Source organism: Trachypithecus francoisi, unplaced genomic scaffold (genome assembly GCF_009764315.1).
Source record: "Trachypithecus francoisi isolate TF-2019V2 unplaced genomic scaffold, Tfra_2.0 Lachesis_group0, whole genome shotgun sequence".
Taxonomy (NCBI): Eukaryota; Metazoa; Chordata; class Mammalia; order Primates; family Cercopithecidae; genus Trachypithecus; species Trachypithecus francoisi.
Window position 1 is genome coordinate 110168768 of NW_022681453.1, and position 6889 is coordinate 110175656.

General features: G+C 38.9%; 1 pseudogene; it reads right to left on the reverse strand.

The window, feature by feature from the left end:
• Positions 1–4216: 4216 nt before the first annotated feature.
• Positions 4217–5761, reverse strand: LOC117077015 (annotated as a pseudogene).
• Between the last annotated feature and the right edge of the window lie 1128 nt (positions 5762–6889).

The following is a 6889-nucleotide window of genomic DNA, read 5'->3' on the forward strand; positions in this document are numbered from 1 at the left end:
TGCAGTTGACACAATCACAGGGTTCTGCGGCGACATTCATCCTCCTCAGTTTACAAAGAAGATGAGGGAATTAAGAGATTAAAGTAAAGACAGGCATAGGACGTCACAGGGATATTCACTGGGGAAGTGATAAGTGTTCATGAAATCTTCACAATTTATGTTCAGAGATTACAGTAAAGACAGGTGTAAGAAATTATAAAAATATTAATTTGGGGAACCAATAAATGTCCATGAATTCTTCACAATTTATGTTCTTCTGCCGCGGCTTCAGTCGGTCCCTCCATTCGGTCCCTCCGTTCGGGGTCCCTGACTTCCCGCAACGCTTACATTTTCTATTTTTCTTCAATGCTTCACCTGCTTTCTAGTTTACTAATTTTTTGCTCTTCTTGTTGAATAATTCATTAGATTATTAACTTCAATTATAGCATTTTCTATTTTAGAATTTTTATTACATACCTGTATTAGTCTGTTCTCATGCTGCTAATAAAGACCTACCTGAGTGGGGAATTTATAAAGGAAAGATGTTTAATTGACTCACAGTTCCACATGGCTGGGGAGACCTCACAATCCCGGTAGAAGGTGAATGAGAAGCAAAGTCATATTTTACATGGTGCAGTCAAGAGAGCTTGTGCGGGGAACTCCAATTTATAAACCCATGAGATCTCCTGAGACTTATTTACTACTAGGAGAACAGTATGAGGGAAACTGCCCTCCTGGTTTAATTATCTCCGTCGGGCCCTGCCTCTGACACGTAGGGATTATTACGATTCAAGGTGAGATTTGGGTGGGGTCACAGCCAAACCATATCAATACCTTTAGAAAGACTCAAATTTTCTCTTAGCTTAGTTCATATTTTGCTTAATTTGCTTGAACAAAATTAGCTTATCTATTTTAAAAACTTTCGATCTTATAATATCTAAATTCAAATCATTTCTGTGCCTATTTTCTATAGTATATTTTTATCTCTTTGTTTTTAATCATATGGTTTTGGTTTTTAGATATGTTTTGAAGTTTTTCCTTGTTTTTTGTTTTGTTTTGTTTTGTTTGTTTTTTTGTTTGTTTGTTTAAATTGGCTATCAGCATCACAGTTGCAATTTGTAGAAACACTAGCCTATGTCTTCTTTTTCCTGTGAGAGTTAAGTTTTCTTCTGTCACGACTGTAAAACAGAAGCAGGGTATTTTAATCCTGTAAAATATTAGTTTTTATTCTTTGTCAGTATATACTATGTTTCAGTTTCCCTTCTATTTTGTGAGTTCTATAGTCTCAACTGAAATCCAAGGGTATTTACCTCATCACTCCACATTGGCATTAAATTCCAATCTCTTCTCAGCAGAGTACCTTTGGAAATCTTATCTCAGCCCTTTGGTCTTTTTCCTTCTATAGTTCACTGGATTATTAGAGTCATGTTCTACTAATGATAAAATTAGTAGCAGAGTTAATTGCCTGATGGAGATGGAGACTGCATGTAGCTTTTTAGTGGTCATTCCCATGATTTTCTCTTTTCTTCACATGCTCTCCCTTTTCCAGCCACTTTGACTAATCCAGTCTTCAGCTTTTGTTTCCTCCTGGACAGTGTGACTGAAACATTCTACCAAGATCTATTGATAAATAATCTCAAGAAAAATGTTGTGGTAAAGATGACGTGAACCTGCTTGTGATTCCACTCAGTGATCACTAACACTCCCTCAAATGTTTCCACTGTTGGTTTCTCATAAATCCCTTTAAACAACTATTTCTACATATTATATTGATTTCACAGCTCTTTTCAGTAAGATAGATTCGCTGTCATGGGCAAACTAAACATTTCTGGGTATCTTCATTTGCTTGTCTGTCAGGGCCAAACTAACCATTTTGGGGAATCTTCATTAGCTAACCACTAGATATAATTAGCTAGCCACCAGATCTATAATTTCTGCTGTTTTTTTTTTTTTTTTTTTTTTTTTTTTTTTTTTTTGAGACAGAGTCTGGCTCTGCCGCCCAGGCTGGAGTGCAGTGGCGGATCTCAGCTCACTGCAAGCTCCGCCTCCCAGGTTCACGCCATTCTCCTGCCTCAGCCTCCCGAGTAACTGGGACTACAGGCGCCCGCCACCTCGCCCGGCTAATTTTTTGTATTTTTTAGTCGAGACGGGGTTTCACCGTGTTAGCCAGGATGGTCTGGATCTCCTGACCTCGTGATCCGCCCGTCTCGGCCTCCCAAAGTGCTGGGATTACAGGCTTGAGCCACCGCGCCCGGCCTCTGCTGTTTTTTAATATGCCATATTTATTTAAAGTAAGAAAAGTTCTAGCCTGATATTTTCTGTCATTCATTTGCTTTTAAGTTGTACAATGATTTTATTTTTCTTTGTAATTGTTCTTGTACTTTTTTTGGTTCAATTCAAGTCATTTTAAAATTCTAGCCCATACATTTTATACATTATTTGTTTTATTTAGTTTCCTTGTGTGATGTTCAACGATATCAAGAGTTTTACCCTTCTAAAATTTTATCTAAATTTATATTTTAAAAATATAAATTTATGTTCTTATGTTCTTACATAGGACTGTGGATGTTGTGGTTATTTGAAATTTTTTGTGGGTTATAAGGAATTGATTTTACTTTACTTGGTCAATCTGTGTCTTTCATATACTAAAAAGCACTGCTGGTGAAATAATTTCCCTGTTTTGTAGGAAACAGGTGTTCTCTAGAAAATTGTAGGAAACCTTTTCTGTTAATTTATTTGATTCTATGAGAACAGATATAGATGAACAACCATGGGTATCTAATTTTAAGAATGCTTTCCATACTTTATAAATTCATTTGAATTTTTGCCCCATTAATGGCCCATTAGATTGTAAATATATGATCTTCTCTATTAGAAGGTAAACTTATATATGACACTGTACAATTTTTCTAGGTAAATTTATTCTGTTCTTGATGGTTAAATTGATACCTAGGCTATTTGCATATAATTCAGTGAGTTTTTTCTCTATCTTCACTTCAGAGTCTCAATACTTTCCAGATGCCTGTTTTTCCAATGCGTATGCCAAATTAAAGAAAATACATTTTATATTTACACATACATATATATGCACACAAAATATATATAGGTATATAGTCACTCTATAATTATATTATGTATAAATATATACAATATATAATGTATATATTTTCTGTAAAGTTATATGTATATGTATTTGTATTTATGTGTAAATAATTTTTAAATGCATCACATGCACTTATACATGCTTCATCTTTTTTAACCTACATCAACCATTGCAATTTCTAAAAATTGATATTCCTGATGAGTAAAATGGGTTTAGAGTTTTCTTATTCTATATTCTTATTGCATTCTGACTGCATGCCTGCACTCCTCCAAAATGAATGAGTTTTGATCCTTTGAAATTGCCTTCATTCCTTCTTCACCACACCTCACTGTAAACACAGCAGATAAGCCTGGTGTGAGCTTCTTCCATTTCCTTCTCACAATATCTTCAAAACTGTACTGCATTTATCCCTTATCTTCTGATACTTATCGGATTCAATGGATCTTTTCCTAGTTTCAGCACATAAAATATTTTGTTTTGATTAGTTTTGTGATATAAAGAATTACAGAATAATTTTAAAATATTGTCATGTATCCATAACTTTTTAAAATCCCACAAATACTTTAAATTAAGCTTTTATTTGATGTTAGGTAATATGCCATACCATATGCTAATAATACAATAGTAAATAAGGTGTAATAATTGTTATTGTACATTCAACAAAATTTATATCTTGTAACTAATAATCATACTAATTGTTTGGGTTTTATTGCTACATTTTACTTTATTTTGCTTTTAAGGAAAACCAATTGACCAAGTTTTCCCAGAACTGTTAGTGTTCACTGATCAAGAAGGAAATGAGGTCAGAAGGCAAACCTTTCACTTCCTCTCAAGCATATATTGAAAGTACCACAGAAAATTGAAATAACACATGCAGCACAGACTGGTTTTCAACATACGGAGGGCCCAAGCAAGAAGGGTTGAGTACTGACGATCTACAGAAGTCAGACTAGGAGCACTACTACAGGAAGTTAGAATGTATCCACGCAACTCTTTCCTCCCACATTCCAGGCTCATCACTTCTTCCTATTTCAAGCTGGCTTATCCAAATAAATGGAAATCCAGGCTGCTCCATGTATATTAATACTTTCCCAGATGCTTTTCAGGAGGCATGTCCACAAGCCTAGCCCCGACTCAAATTCTGCACAGGAAGTTCCCGTTGCTATCAAAGAACTCTCTCCCCCTCTGCACTATTTTACTGCTGGTTACCTGGCTCCCCTGCCTTTAACTCCTCCAGCTCCTGATCACTTGGCAACCCACCATGCCCAGTTCTTCCGGTGCTCTCACAATCACTGGAGTACTTCTGCAGCTCTCTTTGATGACCGAGGACGGCAGCAACAGGCACAAAGCTCTCCTCCAGGTCCTGGATTCCTTTATTTCTTCCCTTCCATCTCCTTGGTGTATTTGTCCTGTGAGTGTTTGACTCTCTCACTTTCAAAGTTGTGCTGTAATTCGGGTCTTTGGATGAAGCTTCACGCCCTGGCATAAGCACAGAACCTGATACAGAGTGGCCTGCAGGGAGCAGCTTCCAGGTATTTCCAGAGCCCTGGAGTTGCCGAAGCGAGTAGGCAAACCCAGTTTTCTTAAGGACTTTTTGATCCGGCTTCACCTTCTTCTCAAATGTGGGTACAAATTTGTCTTTTAAAATTCTTCAGGGCGGGGTGGCTCACGCCTGTAATCCCAGCACTTTGGGAGGCCGAGGTGGGTGGATCACATGAGGTCAGGAGTTTGAGACCAGCCTGGCCAACATGGTGAAACCCTGTCTCTACTAAAAACACACACAAAAAATTAACCAGACTTGGAAGCGCGGGCCTGTAATCCCAGCTACTCGGGAGGCTGAAGTAGGAGAATCACTTGAACCCGGGAGGCGGAGGTTTCAGTGAGTGGAGATCTGCCATTGCACCCAGCCTGGGCCACAGAGCGGAACTCCGTTAAAGAAAAAAAAAAAAAAGAAAGAAAGAAAGAAAAAAAAAAAAGAAAAACTTCGGCTCACATCAGTGCAGACATCAAAGCCTTCCGCCAACCTGGGAACTGACCAGGACTAGGCGCCTCCATTTGCCTCCGAATTTTCTGGAATCGGATTGCTTTTTTCTGTTGTTGCAAGGTGCTGGGGGAGAGAACCAATTGCAGAAGCCATGCACTAAAGTAAGATGCATGTTTGAAGAGTCTCAGGCTAAATCATGGATCTCCTAGCTCACTTCTCTTTGATCGCAAGGGCAACCGGGCCATGTTGCCGGTTTAGAGCTGCTCTGTACGCTGAGAAAGCTAACACTTAGAACAATAACTGCCCTTAAGCATGCTGAACTCTCTAAACGGGTGATGAAATACATCATTAGTGAAGGGACCAGCGGTCCCAAGGGAGCTGAACACCTGACGCTGCGCCGCGGACAACGCCCCTAAGAAGGAACGAGGGCCGCTGCCAGGCAGCGCGCCTGGCACCAAGGGGGCACAGCCTGGGGCGGTGCGGGGAGTAAGGTCCTGCTTCAAGCTGAGGGCCCAGGGAAAAAAATGGTACCTCTCCACCTCCTGCAGCTCCCATTCCTCCGGCTCCCAGTCAGAATCAGAGTCCGGCTCCTGGCTGATAGGGACCGGGCCCGCCACCCAGTGGGTCGCGAACCCACAGCGAGTGATGGCAGCATGAACGAGCCCGCCTATCTAGATACTCAGGGTAACCACCATGTCGACGCAAACCAGCCTTCAGCAGCCAAATCGGGTCTATCTTTGACAGAAGGATTCAAAAAGTTTTCACATAATGAATATTTTCTCCCTTTACATGCTGTCTCTTTAAATTGCCCATAAATGTTCAAGATTATTCACCAATTATTATCCAGGTGAAGCTTTGTCAAATCAAATTCAGAAACATGAAGTCATGTTTCTGGTTTTATCCTCACTTTCTAATTTATTTGAGGAAAGAAGTACTTTTTTTGTTTGTTTGTTTTATGGTTAAATTTGTTGCTGTTTTTTCTTTGTACTCCCTCTTTTCATAATCGAGAGTTTGCTCTCTTTTAAAGTTAGTCTTGCCTTATTTAAATTATAATATTCACAGGAAAAAAACAAAACAAGACATTAAAAAGCCAAGGACTTCAACAGACACTTCTCAAAAGAAGATGTTCATGCAGCCAACAAACATACAAAAAAAGCTCAACAGTATTGATAATTAGAGAAATGCAAATCAAAACCTCAAAGTGATACCATCACATGCTAATCAGAATACCCATTATTAAAATGTCAAGAAACAATAGAGGCTGGCAAGGTTGTGGAGAAAAAGGAACACTTTTACAATGTTGGTGGGAATGTAAATTAGTTCAACCATTGTGGAAGACAGTGTGGCGATTCCTCAAAGATCTAGAAGCAGAAACATCTTTTGACTCAGCTATCCGTTACTGGGTATATACCCAAAGAAATATTGTTATATTTCTTATTTCTTCTCAATTTGTTATAAAGATACATCTACATGTATGTTCATTGCAGCACTATTCACAATAGCAAAGACATGGAACCAGCCCAAATACCCCTGGATAAAAAAAAATGTGGTACATATACACCACGGCATACTATGCAGTCATAAAAAGGAATAAGATCATGTCTTTGCAGGAACACGGATGGAGGTGGAAGCTGTTATTCTCAGCAAACTAATGCAGGAACAGAAAATCAAACACCACAGGTGCTCACTTATAAGTGGGAGCTGAACAATAAGAACACATGGACACATCCAGGGGAACAACACACACTAGGGCCTGTTGGGAGGTGTTTGGGGAAGGAAAGCATCTAGAAGAATAGCTAATGGATCCTGGGCCTAATAGCTTG